The sequence below is a fragment of the Aotus nancymaae genome, unplaced genomic scaffold, assembly GCF_030222135.1.
Source record: "Aotus nancymaae isolate 86718 unplaced genomic scaffold, 86718_ANA_hifiasm-v0.15.2.pri h1tg000033l, whole genome shotgun sequence".
NCBI lineage: Eukaryota > Metazoa > Chordata > Mammalia > Primates > Aotidae > Aotus > Aotus nancymaae.
Genome location: NW_026988447.1, coordinates 22,517,031 through 22,535,162, shown reverse-complemented (window position 1 = coordinate 22,535,162; position 18,132 = coordinate 22,517,031). Strand labels below are relative to the sequence as shown.

At 35.8% G+C, this 18,132-nt stretch overlaps 1 protein-coding gene across 3 annotated transcripts in view; it reads right to left on the bottom strand.

Annotated features, from left to right (window-relative positions):
- The window catches only part of ANAPC10 (anaphase promoting complex subunit 10), a 213,718-nt gene that overhangs the window by 42,007 nt on the left and 153,579 nt on the right, over positions 1 to 18,132 (bottom strand). For all 3 annotated transcript variants that reach the window (XR_010345367.1, XR_010345366.1, XR_010345368.1), the window contains exon 5: positions 3,574 to 3,645. The gene's annotated coding sequence lies outside the window, so the exon portion shown is untranslated. The remainder of the gene's footprint in view (positions 1 to 3,573; positions 3,646 to 18,132) is intronic.

The following is an 18,132-nucleotide window of genomic DNA, read 5'->3' as shown; positions in this document are numbered from 1 at the left end:
AATAATCTAATTCTATAAATGGGCAAGGGACCTGAATAGACACTCCTCAAAAACAGACATAAAAATGGTCAACAGGTATGTGAAAAAAAAAATGCTCAACATCACTACTCATTAGGGAAATGCAAATTAAAACCACAATGAGATATATATCATTTCACAACTGTTGGATGGCTTTTATGAAAAAAAAAAAAGAGATAAGTATTAGTGAGGATAAGAAAAAGGAACTCTTGCACAGTATTGGTGGGAATGTAAACTAGTATAGCCATTATGAAAAATGGTGTAGAGGTTCCTCAAAAATTTAAATATAGAACTATCATATGATTCAGCAATATTACATCTGGATATATATCCAAAGGACAAAAATTCAGTAATGTTGAAAAGAGATCTACACTCCCAAATTTGCTGAAGCATCATTCATAATAGTCACATTATAGAATCAACCTAAGCATCTACTGATAAAAGAATAAATTTTTTAAATGTGTGTATACACACACATATTTACACATATACGATGGAAACTGCTCAGCTTTTAAAAAGCAAGAAACCTTGTCATTTGTGATAACATGAATGAACTTGGAAGACATTGTGTAAAGTGAAATAAGCCAGGCACAGAAAGACAAATACTACTGAATTCACATGCATATATAATTTTTATAAGTTGAACTCAGAAGCAGAGCAGACTGGTGGTTACCAGAGGCTGAGGTTGGGGTGGGGAATGAGAAGATGCTGGTCAAAAGACATAAAGTTTTACTAAGACGGGAGGGATGTGTTCTGGATGTTTATTATACAACATGGTAAGTATAGTTGATAATAATATTTTGTACTTGAGAACTGCTAGGAGACTAGATCTTAAATGTTATTACCACAAAAAATAAAATGTATGTGTGCTGATGAATATGCTAATTAGCTTGATTTAATTCTCTCACAATGTATACACATCAAAACATCATATTATACATCATAAATATATGTAATTTGTATTTGTTAATTAAACCTTAATAAAGCTAATAAAAGAATAAAACTATATTCATCTTAATTATTGGACATATCATTTAAGTACTGAAAATATAATTACCAGCATTTCTAGTGCAACAAACAGAAAGATTAAATTCATTAAACAATGGCATATTAGACTAAAATAAAAGACAGTGTAAAGGTCAGATTTTCATTCTGCTTTTCCTAAAATCAATGGTATAAAGAACAACACATTCAACCAATAATTTCTGTGTCAGGCAAAGGAGAGTAGTATAAAAGAAATTCAGTTTTATAATAATAGTGTAATGGGAATAAAGATTGAGTTGACCTAAAAAGACAGAAGAGCTTAGCTAAGTCATACAGAAGCAATTGAATACCCTCTTCATAAAATAGACAGCTCTACCTGTATAGCCAAGAAAATCCTAAGCAAAAAGAATAAAGCTGGAAACATCACACTACCTGACTTCAAACTTACTACAAGGCTACAGTAACTAAAACAGTATGGTACTGGTACCAAACAGATATATAGACCAATTGAACAGAACAGAGACCTTAGAAATAACACCACACATCTAAAATTATCTGATCTTCAACAAACCTAACAAAAACAAGTAATGAGAAAAGGATTCCCTATTTAATAAATGGTGCTGGGAAAACTGGCTAGTCATATGCAGAATACAGAAACTGGACCCCCTCCTTACATCTTATAAAAAATTAACTCAAGATGGATTAAAGACTTATGTAAAACCTAAAACCATAAAAACCCTAGAAGAAAACTTAGGCAATACAATTCAGGACATAGGCATGGGCAAAGAATTCATGACTGAAACACCAAAAGCAATAGCAACAAAAGCCAGAATCTACAAGAAACTTAAACAAACTTACAAGGAAAAAAAAAACCATCAAAAAGTGGGCAAAGGATATGAAGAGACACTTCTCAAAAGAAGACATTTATATGGCCAAGAAACATATGAAAAAAAGCTCATCATCACTGGTCGTTAGAGAAATGCAAATCAAAACCACATCAAGATACCACCTCATGCCAGTTAGAATGCCGATTATTAAAAAGTCAGGAAACAACAGATGTTGGAGATGATGTGGAGAAACGGGAACACTTTTACACTGTTGGTGGGAGTGTAAATTAGTTCAATCATTGTGGAAGACAGTGTGGTGATTCCTCAAGGATCTAGAACCAGAAATACCATTTGACCCCAGCAATCCCATTACTGGGTATATACCCAAAGGATTATAAATCATTCTACTATAAAGACACATGTATGTTTATTGTAGCACTGTTCACAGTAGCAAAGACTTGGAACCAACCCAACTGCCCATCAATGATAAACTGGATAAAGAAAGTGTGGCACATATACACCATGGAATACTATGCAGCCATAAAAAAAGATGAGTTCATGTTCTTTACAAGGACATGGATGAAGCTGGAAATCATCATTCTCAGAAAACTAACACAGAAACAGAAAAGCAAATACTGCATGTTCTCACTCATAAGTGGGAGTTGAAGAATGAAAACACATGGACACAGGGAGGGGAACATCACACACTGGGGACTGTTGGGGGGTGGAGGACAAAGGGAGGGAGAGCATTAGTGGGTCTTAAAACCTAGATGATGGGTTGATAGGTGCAGTAAACCACCATAGTACATGTAAACCTATGTAACCAACCTTCATGTTCTGAGCATGTATCCCAGAACTTAAAATAAAATTAAAGTTTAAAAAGTGGACAGTTCTAATGCAGTAGCAGAGAATTAAGCCAGTAAAATTTTCTAATTTCTTCAAGTTTCTTTTTCAATGATTCCTGGAATTTTCAAGCACTTATCCAAAAGCAGCACATGCCCAGTTTGAAGGCAAATCCACCACTAAAAAAGTCCCCTTTCACATCCTGTTCTATCTAGACTCAGTCAGTTTACTCAAGATTCTGGCCCTTCAGGTTTCTGAGCCCAAATTTTCATTTCAAATACTCCACCCTTTAGAAATACCTAATGGATTATTAAATAGTTGGCAAAGAGTAAAAGAAATATTTCATAACTGGTATTTTTATATTGGTTAGAAACATTCACAGGTTATTTTAATTCACTGCTATAGTTCTTATCCCATTTTAGAAGAGCAGTTTGAGCTCGAATTTTTTATTTAGCTTTTCTCTAGACTACCTGCAAATCATTAAAAAATCTATCCCCAATTGGGTCCATGGCTAATTAACTGTTCTTTGCCAAATCCATCTGTAAAGATTCGGTATAAAACACCTTTTATTTCCCATTTTGCTCGTGATCCTAAGTTATTTGGTGTCTCTGCTTAGGCTAATTTTGACCTAATTCTCATAAAAATAAATACTATGGTGTTAGAGTTTTCAACATTTAGGCATCACAGTTGCATACTTGGAGCTAACACTGCTCTTGAGGAATAAATGATACAGCATATATAGGGCACTAAAGTCCTAGGAAGAAGTGACTTGTATGTGCAGCCCCACAAAGCTCCCATTAATGAAGAGGGTGTTTAATTAAATATTATAACCCTGAAATAAGAACCTACTCCCATACCATGTTAAAATGTTCCTTGAAGCTGGCATTTATTACATGCTTACCATCTGCAGCAGTAAAACATTTCTTTAGTGATAAGAGCTTCATCTCCTCCATTCACACTTGATTCTTCACTTCTGAGATACAGAACACACAGAGCAAGAAGAAAGAAAGTTAGTTAACAAAGATAGAATTTATCAACTATTAACTGGCCCCCTAATGAACAGTTATAGACCTAATGAGTCCATAAAGTTTCAAAAAGGCAGTATCAGATACAAAAACCCAAGCATCCATATAAAAATTGAACACTTTCATTGCAATTTGATCAAGGAACAAGAAGAAACATGAAAATAACTCTATCTCAGAAGTCAGAAGACCTGAGTCATTTACTACTTGTGGTTTCAATTTCATCTGTCCTATGGAGGTGACACCTGCTTTACTTACCTGACAGGGTTGCTTTAAGAATTTGCAAGAAAATGGGTATGAGCATGCTTTGTAAACAATAAAATACTTTACAAAATATTTGAATAATTCACTTTCCTGTTATGTGTATAAAAATGAAATACATTTTTAAAAGAAGTTTTTATTAAAAACTTTCAAAAGGACTTCTAAAAGATTCCTAATAAAATTTTCTAGTTCTTATCATAAACATAAGGGGTGGGGGTAGCAAGACAGCAGCTACCCAAGGAATAAGACAACAGAAAGCTCAAAATCTGGCATCAGGGAGAACACTAGAAATATTTAAATCTTTCTAAGAAAGTCTGTAGAAGAGGGATTCACAATTTTCCACAAGACCCAATTTAAATTTAATTGCTGATTTTTAAACTACAAATCAGCAAAATATTCATGCAAGCAGAGTTATTTATTGGCCACCCCAGGGCACTTGTCCTTAGATTGGCCCCTTTTTGCATCTTTACAATGTTTTTGGACACCTGTGAAATTCTGAAGGCAAAAGAAAACATCTGCTCACACTCATGCCTCTGAGTCTTATGAGCCAATTTTATTATTAAAAGTGTTATCAGAGTAGGACTTAGATTAGACTATATATAAATAGAAATGGTAAATTGGATAGATGAAATATTATTTTAATTGAGATTATACTAATTCATTTATAATTTTTGCTAATCCAGTGAAGGACCCCTAATTGTCTAAGTGCCTCAGGGCCAAAATTACTTACACAAGGCCAAAATAATTAAACACAAGCCTCAGTATGAAGTAAATACAATAGTTCAAGATGAAGTTTGGAGATACACGAATTTCTCTAAGAAGGCTGGGGAAAAAAGACACATTGTGCTTTACACGGCTCAGTTTAGATGAAATCACATTGATCTTTTCTAAACAAAGTTGTAAAGTCACAAAATAGTCTTAATATTCACTAAGAAGTCACAGATAAAAATACAATTGATTTAATAATCTCCTCTGTCTCTCTCCCTCCCTTTATCTCTCCCTCCATCCTTCCTTTCTTTTTTATCTGAAAAGCAATGAGCTTATCTGTAAATAAATAGGAAACAATATAGCCTGGCCATCTTTTCGTGTGTGTGTGGTTTTTTTTTTTTTTTTTTTTTTTTTTTGGTCTCCTTCCTGAATCACCCCTCTTCCCTAACAGTAGTGAAGTGGGGAGGGAAGGTTTTTTTTGATTAGGTCAAAGGTGAGGATCCCAGGACAACATTGCCCTTTTGTCTTTGGTATGGCAGAAAACATAAAACCAGAGGCTACATACCTACCTTATCCACACCTACCATCAACATCAATAAGTATTCTACCACCTAGCCTCAGGCAGCTGATTCTTACAGCATTCTGCCCTCCAACCACTCCTCTGTCCTAATTACCCAGCTTTCTTATTACTGCTCATCCATTTCTTGTATTTTTGTCTTATCTACTCTTTGTAAATAAGAAGCAGCTACATCCTACATATCATAACAGTTACATGAATCTTTCTGATGCCCAAGTGATATCAAATTATTGCTGTGAGGTATTCAGTACTGGACAATATGAATGTAGAAGACATGATAGAAAGTCTAACATGCACACGTACATACGTGCAAACATACATGGGGGAGTTATTTCAGAGTTACACATGGGTAATTATTCTATTTAGTAGTTCTATGACTTAGTCAAATTCATCTAACCTATTTTGTCCATTCTGAAAGAGAGATAATGATAAGACCTATTTGTAGGAATGTTGTAGAAATCAAATATTAGATAAAGAATACTTTATCATATTGCTGGCAAAAAGAAAGTGCTCAATAAATCTAACTATATTTAATGTTGTGAGGATAAGAAACAGTCTATGCAAGGAATCAAGCAGGGTGCCAGACCTAAGTAGACATTCAAAAGGACCTGGGTCCCTTTAAATGGCAATCTTTTCTTCCTCTTTCATACTTTAGTGTTAAAAGACGTAAGTTAACAAGATCACCAAATAGCAACACTTGTAATTCACATGAATAAAAAAATAAAATCAGCAGATAACTTTATCGCAAAAACACTTAAAAGGATCTTTTTAGCAAAGAAGATTATTCAAATTCAACCTGTTACTATTCGAGATAATGCTGGAATTGCTCCCAAAGTTGGAAATAGCATACTCACCAGATAGACTGGAGCTTGTTATCAGTCGTGTGATATTTTCAACAGGCATGGGAGAAAACAGAGTCTAATATGGTAAAAACTAAATCTTAGCAGTTGCTGAAAAAACAACTTACTCTCTGACCTCTTTAGGATGAAAAATTATCTATTCACTTGACAACCACACATGACAAATGCCAAATGCCCTGTATATCTTATGTCATATGAAATTAAAAGTGTGGTACTGTTTGCATTATGGTAACAATTTCTGTAACAATTATTTTTATTATCAAATAATTCAAATTTTTTAAAACGGTAGAGCATATAATGAATCCCTGGATATATACTACTGGCTTAAGAAATGAAACATTACAAATGTAAATGAAACCCCCTATGTTCTCATTTCTCAATTCCCCCGTTCTCTAGACCTCACGGTAATCACTGCACTGAATTTGTTGTTATTTATTCACATGGGGTGCACGGGGGCATTCTTTAAGGTTATTTCCTCAGGCCAAGTTAAAAAGGCCAGTCCTCTATCAATCTTCAGAGTTAATTATTCCCTTTGTGCCTCTGAGTAGAATTTATGAAGTGGCAAGGTTAAATGATATTAGAATAAGGTTCTACTTCTTAAATTAATTCCAAAAGTGGGGAAATACCATTTTAAGGACATAACAACTGTGAAATGTAATGTCCTTTAAAAAAAAAGTCAAGTCAAGGATATTTAGAAACATGTGAAAAAAGACTTTATAAACATGGAAAAAATTCAAGATTTGAGTTTCAGTAATATGGAAAACTACACATAAAAACCCTCCTTCTAGATAAACTGGAAGGGCTGGGAAAAAAATATACAAACTTATAATGCTTAACTGAGCTCATATAAAAGAAAAATATTGGCTGGGCAAAGTGGCTTATGCCTGTAATCCCAGCACTTTGGGAGGCCAAGGTGGGCAGATCACCTGAGATCGGGAGTTCAAGACCAGCCTGACCAACATGGAGAAACCCCATCTCTACTAAAAATACAAAATTAGTCAGGTGTTAACGGTGCATGCCTGTAATCCCAGCTACCTGGGAGGCTGAGGCAGGAGAATCACTTGAACCCAGGAGGCAGAGGTTACTGTGAGCCGAGAGCGCACCATTGCACTCCAGACTGGGCAACAAGAGTGAAACTCCATCTCAAAAATAAATAAATAAATAAATAATCCAGATGCCAGGAATAATGAAGCAACTGAAAACTGGACTGGCACATGAGTAGCCTACCCTGTGTTTGTCTTGATGGTGGGTGATGAATAGGAGTTGTCATCTAAGAGTTTGATTTTTCAGGGAATGCAAAAAAAAAAAAAAAAAAAAAGAAGAAGATGATGAGAACTTAGCTCTTGCAATGTGGCAAATTGAAACTAAGTTCTCTGCATAAAACTCAAAAGTGCTAAACTCTCTGCAACAAGCAAAAGAAGACAATAGACAATAGTGAAACTGATTTGTCTATACTTGGGCTCTAGATGAGGAAAACAAATCTCTTGAGAATCCATAACAGGAGTCTGAACTCATACAGGATTGAATTTCATGTCAAGTGTGGTCTAGAAAGCCATAAGTCAAGAAATTACAAAGAAATAGGTCCCAAGGCAGGGATCTCCCTAGAGTACCTGCAGAAGTAAACCCAAAACTATTCTGAAAGACAATTCTTAACCAAGGCAGCACAGGAGTTTTACAGACAAAGCCCTGCTGAAGATAAGCTCACAATGCAAGGTTTAAAACAAAAGAGGAAACAATCAGCACTAGGTAAAAAAACCAATAGAAATGCCCAAGAAATCCACATAATGAAAGTGTCTGACAGAGATCACTAAATAATTATAACTAAAAGAATTATCACATATTTTAACTAATGATTCTAAAATCCCCGAAAAATTTGACGACTAAAAATTCTGAATTCCTTAATATACAAAATAAAAAATGGGTGAGCAGCTATTAAGAGAAGGATTAATTACTGCACTTTCAGAGACAACCAAGGCAAAATCAGAAATAGAAAACATATAGAATAATGGTCATTATATTCGCCATTGTTTCATTACTTATTCTTCTAAGGCTCCCATGTAATAGACACCTATATAAACATTTTAGCATGATATTCATATCTGTTTGTTGATTAACATAAACTTGACATTTCTGCTCACTTACACATAAGCAGTCAACGAGTTCTGTCTATTGTATTGTATATATCCAGTCATCCTTGCTACTTCCACTACCACACCCCTGTTTGGCTGATCATCACATCATATCTAGATTTTTCCTTTAGTTATCAAGTATTTTATTGCAAGCTTACTATGTATCAGGTACTATTGTCCTAAGTGCTACCTTATTAAAAGAATTTCAGCACCTATCTTTATTATTACTAGTGTCTGCTGCTCCAGTTGAATCTTCCTGATTTAACTTTCTTAAAAAGATGTATCATTCACCTGGTTAAAAACCCTTTAATGAAAATAATAATAAAATAAAAATCCTTCATTCGTTCCCTGAAACTTAGAAGATACAAGCCAAAATTTTTACTTTTATACTAAAAGACTCTCCAAAATCTGGCCTCAAACTATGTTTCTAAATTGTTATCTCACTTAGATGTTTACCTGTATTGGTTTGGGAGACAGTGTCTTCCAAATAAGTCATATCAATTTTTGTTGCATCAGAGTCAAACTCAGTAAAAAAAAAAACCTAATTATATTTTGTTTACAGAAAACATATAATAAATGTAAGAATGCAAAAGGGTAGTAAGTAAAAGAATGGAAAAAAACATAGCATTCAAACATTAATAAAAAAGAAAACTACTATCATTTTATTAAATCAGATAAAATAGATTTTATGACAGAAAACATTACTAGAGATAAAAAGTATACTTCATAAGTATAATTAATAAATAAATACTTCATAACTTCTGCTTTGATCTGCCGGAAAGATACAATAATTCTAAATATGTATGTACTTACAAATATGGCCTCAAAACATATAAAGAGACAATTGGCAGGATTAGAAAAATCCACAATCATTTGGAAGATTTTCATATAACTTTCTTATTAACTGATAGACCAAGTAGACACCAAAACCAGTAGTTTACAAATTATTGGATGATACACTAAAAAAACTGAATTAGTTGACATACAAAGAACACTACACCCCAAAACTCAAGGGTAAATACTGTTTTTATGAACCATTAATAAAAATGTAGCATATGCTTGGATATTAAAGCAAGTTTCAACAAATTTCAAAAAATATTCCCTAACCACAGAGCAATTATTCTATAAATCAATGATAAAAGGATATTTTGAAAATCTCTATATATTTAAGAAGAAAATTAAGATATATGATTCTAAATAATCTGTGGGCCAAAAAAAAAAAAAAAAAAAAAAAAAAAAAAAAAAAATAGAGCCATTCTAATAAAAATTAGAAAAGAGGGATGGATCCAAGATGGCCGAATAGGAACAGCTCTGGAGTGCAGTTCCCAGTGAGAACAATGCAGAGGGTAAGTGATCACTGCATTACCAAATGAATTATTACTGCCCACAAACCAGGGGATTCCTGGGCTGAAAAGCACCATGAGTTTCCAGCATGGCTGTTTCAGCTGGTGCAGCGGGTCTCCACACAAAAACTCACACAAATCTGGGCAGCCATTTCAACTGGCACCTGGAACACCTGGGAGACAGAGTTAAAAAAAGGGGGCTGAAACAGGGAGCCAGGTGACCAGGCTAAGCAGGTCCCACCCCCACAAAGACCAATAAACTGAAATGCTCTGGCTTGAGAGTTTCACAGGAAGCACAGCTGGACCCGGGACGGTCCAGATCTGTGGGGGCAAGGGCATCTGCCATTACCGAGGCAGTCCACCATTAACAAGACAGTCCACCATTACTGAGGCAGTCCACCATTACCGAGGCAGTCCACCATTACCTAAGCAGTCTGCCATTAAAGAGGCAGTCCGCCATTACTAAGGAAGACTGCCATTACTGAGGCAGTTCTAACTATATGTCTGTAAACAAAACCAAAAGGAAGTTTACACGGCAGCTGGGCAGAGCCAATGGCAGCTCAGCAATGCCTCTTCTGGCAGATTGTGACTAGGTTACCTTTTTTCTCTGAAAAAAGGCAGCAGCACATCAGGAACTTATAAATAAAGCCCCACATTCCCAGGACAGAGCACCTGGGAAAAAAGGTGGTTATGAGTTCTGCTGCAGCAAATTTAAACATATCTGCCCAACAGTTCTGAATGAAACAATGGAGCTCACAGTTCAGCACTTGAGCTCCTAAAAGGGCCAGACTGCCTCCTCAAGCAGCTCCCTGATTCCCGTATATCCAAAGAGTCACTTCATAAAGGAGAGATCAGGCTGACATCTGGTGGGTATCCTTCTGGGATGAAGATAACAGAAGAAGAAACTGGCAGCAACCCTTACTGTTCTGCAGTCACTGCAGGTGATCCCAAGGCAAGCAGGGCCTGGAGCGGACCTCCAGCATTCCTACAGCAGAGGGGCCTGACTGTTAGAAGGAAAACTAAAAAACAGAAAGAAATATCTTCATCATCAACAAAAAGGCCATCCACTCAGAGAACCCATCTGAAAGTCATCAACTACAAAGACCACAGGTAGATAAATCCACAAAGATGGGAAGAAACTGTGCAAAAAGGATGAAAACACCCAAAACCAGAACGCCTCTCCTCCTCCAAGAGATCACAACTCCTCACCAGCAAGGGAACAAAGCTGGATGGAGAATGAGTCTGATGAATTGACAGAAACAGGCTTCAGAAAGCGGGTAATAACGAACTTCTCTGAGCTAAAAGAACATGTTCTAACCCAGGGTAAAGAAACTAAGAATCTTAAAAAAGGTTTGGTCGGGCGCGGTGGCTCAAGCCTGTAATCCCAGCACTTTGGGAGGCCGAGGCGGGTGGATCACGAGGTCAAGAGATCGAGACCATCCTGGTCAACATGGTGAAACCCCGTCTCTACTAATACAAAAAATTAGCTGGGCACGGTGGCGCGTGCCTGTAATCCCAGCTACTCAGGAGGCTGAGGCAGGAGAATTGCCTGAACCCAGGAGGCGGAGGTTGCGGTGAGCCGAGATCGCGCCATTGCACTCCAGCCTGGGTATCAAGAGCGAAACTCCGTCTCAAAAAAAAAAAAAAAAAAAAAAAAGGTTTGATGAAATGTTAATGAGAATAAACAGCTTAGAGAATAATATAAATGAATTGATGGAGCTGAAAAACACAACATGAGAACTTTGCAAAGCATACACAACATTCAATAGTGGAATCAACCAAGCAGAAGATAGGATATCAGAGATTGAAGGTCAGCTCAATGAAATAAAATGAGAAGGCAAGATTAAGAAAAAGTAAAAAGAAATGAACAAAGCCTCAAAGAAATATGGGATTATGTGAAAAAACCTAATCTACATTTGATAGGTGTACCTGAATGTCACAGAGAGAATGAATCCAGGCTGGAAAACACTCTTCAGGATATTATCCAGGAGAATTTCCCCAACCTAGCAAGGTAGGCCAATATTCAAGTTCAGGAAATACAGAGAACACCACAATGATATTCCTCAAGAAGGGCAACCCCAAGGCATATGATCATCAGATTCACCAGGGTTGAAATGAAGGAAAAAATGCTAAGGGCAGCCAGAGAGAATGGTTGGGTTACCTACAAAGGGAAGCCCATCAGATTCAGGGAAGATCTCTCAGCAGAAACCCTACAAGCCAGAAGAGAGTGGGGGCCAATATTCAACATCCCTAAAGAAAAGAACTTTCAACTTAAACTTTCATATCCAGCCAAACTAAGCTTCATAAGCAAAGGAGAAACAAAATCCTTTATGAACAAGCAATTGCTGAGAGATTTCATCACCACCAGGCCTGCCTTACAAGAGCTCCTGAAAGAAGCACTAAACATAGAAAGGAACAACCAGTACCATCCACTCCAAAAACATACAAAATGGTAAAAAGCATCAACACAATGAAGAAACTGCATCAACTAATGGGCAAAACAACCAGCTAGCATCAAAACGGCAGCATCAAATTCACACATAACAATATTAACCTTAAATGTAAATGGGCTAAATTCCCCAATCAAAAGACACAGGCAAATTAACCCATCAGTGTGCTGTATCCAGGAAACCGATCTCACATGCAAGGACACACATAAGCTCAAAATAAAGGGATAGAGGAAGATTTATCAAGCAAATGGAGAGCAAAAAACAGCAGGAGGTGCAATCCTACTTTCTGATAAAATAGACTTTAAAACAACAAATATCGAAAGAGACAAAGAAGGGCATTACATAATGGTAAAAGGATAAATGCAATACGAAGAGCTAATGACCCTAAATATATATGCACCTTATACAGGAGCACCCAGATACATAGGCAAGTTCTTAATGACCTACAAAGAGTCTTAGACTCCCACACAATAATAGTGGGGGACTTTAACACTCCACTGTCAATATTAGAAAGATGAACCAGAAAGAAAATTAACAAGGATATTCAGGACTTGAACACAGATCTGGACCAAGCAAACCTAATAGACATATACAGAAATCTCTACCCCAAATCCACAGAACATACATTCTTCTCAGTACCACAACACACCTACTCTAAAATTGACCACATAACTGGAAGTAAATCACTCCTCAGCAAATGCAAAAGAACAGAAATCTTAAAAAACAGTCTCCCAGACAACAGTGCAATCAAATTAGAACTCAGGATTAAGAAACTAACTCAGAACCACACAACTTCATGGAACCTGAACTAGTGGCTCTGGAATGTTGACTGGATAAACAATGAAGTGAAGGCAGAAATAAAGATGTTCCTTGAAACCGATGAGAATGAGGACACAACATACCAGAATCTCTGGGACATATTTAAAATAGTGTCTAGAGGAAAATTTATAGCAATAAATGCCCACATGAAAAGCAAAGAAAGATCTAAAATCAACACCCTATCATCAAAATTGAAAGAGCTAGAAGAATAAGATCAAAAAACTCAAAAGCTAGCAGAGGACAAGAAATAACTAAGATCAGAGCAGAACTGAAGGAGACAGAGACACCAAAAAACCCTTCAAAAAATCAATATATTGAGGAGCTGGTTTTTTAAAAAAAGATCAACAAAATAGACAGACTACTAGCCAGATTAATAAAAAAGAAAAGAGAGAAGAATCGAATAGATGCAATAAAAAATTATTAAGGGAATATCACCAATGATTCCCCAGAAATACAAACTACCATCAGAGATTACTACAAACAACTCTATGCACATAAACCAGTAAACCTGGAAGAAACGGATACATTCCTGGACACTTGCATGCTCCCAAGCCTAAACCAGGAAGAAGTCAAAACCCTGAATACCAATAACAAGAGCTGAAGTTGAGGCAGCAATTAATAGCCTACCAACCAAAAAAAGCCCAGGCCCAGATGGGTTTATAGCCAAATTCTACCAGACATACAAAGAGGAGCTGGTACCACTCCTTCTGAAACTATTCCAAACAATACAAAAAGAAGAAATCCTTCCCAAATCATTTTATGACACCAACATCATCCTGACACCAAAATCAGGTGGAGACTCAACAAAAGAAAACTTCAGGCCAATATCCATGATGAACATAGATGCAAAAATCTTCAACAAAATACTGGCAAACCGATTGCAACAGCACATCAAATAGCTTATCCATCACGATCAAGTAGGCTTCATCCCAGGGATGCAAGGCTGGTTCAATATACACAAGTCTATAAACGTAATCCACCATATAATCAGAACCACAATGATTATCTCAATAGATGCAGAGAAGGCCTTCAATAGATTATTGAAAAAACAAAAACCGTACGATTATCTCAATAGATGCAGAGAAGGTCTTCAACAAACTTCAACAGCCCTTTATGCTAAAAACTCTCAATAAACTAAGTATTGACAAATGTATCTCAAAATAATATAAGGTATTTACAACAAACCCACAGCCAATATCATACTGAATGGGCAAAAACTGGAAGCATTCCCTTTGAAATCTGGCACTAGACAAGGATGCCCTCTCTCACCACTCCTATTCAATATAGCATTGTAAGTTCTAGCCAGAGCAATCAGGCAAGAAAAAGAAATAAAGGGTATTCAATTAGGAAAGGAGAAAGTCAAATTGTTTCTATATGCAGAAGACATGATTATATATTTAGAAGACCCCATCCTCTCAGCCCCAAATCTCCTGAAACTGATAAGTAACTTCAGCAAAGTCTCAGGATACAAAATCAATGCGCAGAAATCACAAGCATTCCTATACAACAATAACAGACTTAAAGAGGGACAAATCAAGAATGAACTGCCATTCACAATTGCTACAAAGAGAATAAAATACCTAGGAATACAACTAACAAGGAATGTAAAGGACCTCTTCAGGGAGAACTACAAACCACTGCCCAAGGAAATAAGAGAGAACACAAACAGGTGAAAAACATTCCAAGCTGATGGTTAGGAAGAATCAATATTGTGAAAATGGCCATACTGCCGAAAATAATTTACAGATTCAAAGCTATCCCCATCAAGCTACCTATGACCCTCTTTACAGAACTGGAAAAAACCACCTTAAACATCATATGGAACCAAAAGAGAGCCCACATAGCCAAGACAATTCTAAGAAAAAAGAACAAAGTAGGAGGCATCACACTACCTGACTTCAAACTATACTACGAGGCTACAGTAATCAAAACAGCATGGTACTCTTACCAAAACAGAGATATAGACCAATGGAACAGAACAGAGGCCTCAGAGGCAATGCCACACATCTACAACCATCTGATCTTTGACAAACCTGACAAAAACAAGCAATGGGGAAAGGATTCCCTGTTTAATAAATGGTGATGGGAAAACTGGCTAGCCATGTGCAGAAAGCAGAAACTGGACCCCTTCCTGACACCTTACACTAAAATTAACTCCAGATGGATTAAAGACTTAAACATAGCCCTAACACCATGAAAACTCTAGAAGAAAATCTAGGCAAAACCATTCAGGACATAGGCATAGGCAAGAACTTCATGACTAAAACACCAAAAGCATTGGCAACAAAGGCCAAAATAGACAAATGGGACCTAATTGAACTGCAGAGCTTCTGTACAGGAAAAGAAGCAATCATTAGAGTGAACCGGCAACCAACAGAATGGGAAAAAATTCTTGCAATCTACCCATCTGACAAAGGGCTAATATCCAGAATTTACAAAGAACTAAAACAGATTTACAAGAAAAAAACAAACAAACACATTCAAAAGTGGGTGAAGGATGTGAAGTTACTTCTTAAAAGACATTTATGAGGCCAACAAACATATGAAAAATGCTCATCACTTGTCATTAGAGAAATGCAAATCAAAACCACATTGAGATACCATCTCACACCAGTTAGAATGGCGCTCACAAAAAAATCTGGAGACAACAGATGCTGGAGACAATGTGGAGAAAAGGAACACTTTTACACTGTTGGTGGGAGTGTAAATTAGTTCAGCCATTGTGGAAGACAGTGTGGTGATTCCTCAAGGATCTAGAAATAGATATTCCATTTGACCCAGCAAATCTATTACTGGGTATATATCCAAAGGATTATAAATCATTCTATTATAAGACATATGCACACATATGTTCATTGCAGCACTGTTTACAATAGCAAAGACCTGGAACCAACCCAAATGCCCATCAATGATAGACTGGACATGGAAAATGTGGCACATATACACCAGGGAATACTATGCATCCATAAAAAAAGATGAGTTTGTGTCCTTTGTAGGGACATGGATGAATCTGGAAACCATAATTCTCAGCAAACTGACACAAGAACAGAAAAACAAACACTGCATGTTGTCACTCATAGGTGGGTGTTGAACAATGAGAACACATGGACACAGGGAGGGGAGCATCACACACTGGGGTCTGTTGCGGGGGAATAGGGTGGGGACAGGTTGGGGGTAGGGAGGTTGGGGAGGGATAACATGGGGAGAAATGCCAGATATAGGTGAAGGGGGGATGGAGGCAGCAAATCACCTTGCCATGTACCTCTGCAACAATCCTGCATGTTCTGCACATGTACCCCAGAACCTAAAGTGCAATAAAATACATATTTAAAAAAATTAGAAAATATAACTGAATAATCATGAATAATTAAGTATCAAAACATATAAGATTAACTAGAGCTGCACTTGGAGGAAAAGTTACAGTCTTTAAGAAAAGAAGAATGCTTAAAATCATTAATCTAAGTAACCATTTCAAAATGTTAGAAAAATAAGGCAAGTTAAGCCCAAATAATGAAGAGCATGCAGCCATAATAAATCACCAAATAATGCTCTTTGCAGCAACATGGATACACCTGGAGGCCATTATCCTAAACCAATTAAGGCAGAGATAGAAAACCAAATACTGCATGTTCTCACTTAAAAGTGGCAGCTAAATATTGGATTCACATGGATACGAAGATAGGAGCAATAAACACTGTGAATTCCAAAAGCAGAGAAGGAGAGAGAAACACAAGGGTTGAAGAACCACATATTGAGTATTATGTTCATGTCCTGGGTGATGGGATCACTAGGATACCCAATCTCAGCATTATGCAATATGCCTATGTAACTGAATCTAATCATGATAAGCAGAAATAATATAAAATAAATATATGAAACAGAAGGGATAAATAATCCAAAAGCTTGTTCTTAGAAAAGACCAAAAGAACGCATAAGTTTTTGATGAGATTGATAAAGAGGAAAAAGAGAAATAATAAATAACCAGTATCAGGAATGATGAGGAGTCTAACACTACATATCTTACAGACATTATAAAGATTATAAAATGATAATATAGATAACTCTATGCCAATAAATTTGAAAATGTATAGGAAATGGAAAAACTCCCAGAAAAATATCAATTCCAAAACTTACACAAGAAGATGTGCAAAGATCTAAATAGTTCTCTATGTAGATTTATAAGTTCAATCTATAATTATGTCTTCATCAGTGAATTTTACAAATAATTTAAGAAATTGTTGTGATCTCACACAAATTCTCCCAAAAAATTGTTCTAATCTCACACAAATTCTTCCAGAAAAAATTTTAAAAATTTTTATATTTTGAGAACAAAATGATCTCAGTAGAAAAACGTGACAAGGAAAACTACAAAAAAAGGAATATCACAGGTCAATGTCACTCCTAATGTAAAAATCCTTTGATACACATAGGTAAAAAATTCCTAAGCAAATTATTAGCAAACAAAATTAAGTGATTCTTATAAAAGGATACTGCTTATAACCAAGTTGGATTTATTCTAGGATCGATAGTTGATTTAATATTCAAAAACCAACCAATATAATTCAACATAATAATAAAGGGATTTCAATAGATGCAAGGAAAGTTTTGTATACTCAACATTGATGATTAACAAACAAACAGATATTTGGTAAACTAGGAAATAACGATTTCTCCAAAATACCTAAGGAAACATCATACAACATCATGAAATTTTGAAAATTTTCCCACTGTCATCAAAACAAGAATGGCTGCTTAAATGACATCTCAGATTTCTGTTTAATACCTTACTGCAGGGCCTAGCTAGTACAATAAGAAAATTAAATAAATAAAAGACACAAGAAAAGAAAAAGAAGGACCAACATAGCCTTAATTTACAGATGTAAAAAAAATTTCTAATTAAACAGTAAGTTAAAGATTGCTGATCAAAGTCAAGACATAAAAATGAATTTTATTACCACTTACCAAAACAAATTTTAAAAGCACTATTTGTAATGATATTAAAAATATCGAATTCCTAGGAATAAATCTATAAAAGATATATAAAATATGTCACTAGAAAACAATAAAACATTTTTGAAAAGATTAAAGATTAAAATACATGAAATATTCTGTGAATCAAAAGACTCAATATTATAAAAGTGTCAATTTTCCTCAGATTGATCTAGAGTATACAGTGAAACAATCCCAATAAAAATTCTGTCAGGTTTTGTGTGTACATGTGTGTAGCATGCTAAGCTGATTTAAAGGCCAAGAATATTTGAGACACTATTAAGAAAAAACAAGCTGGGATA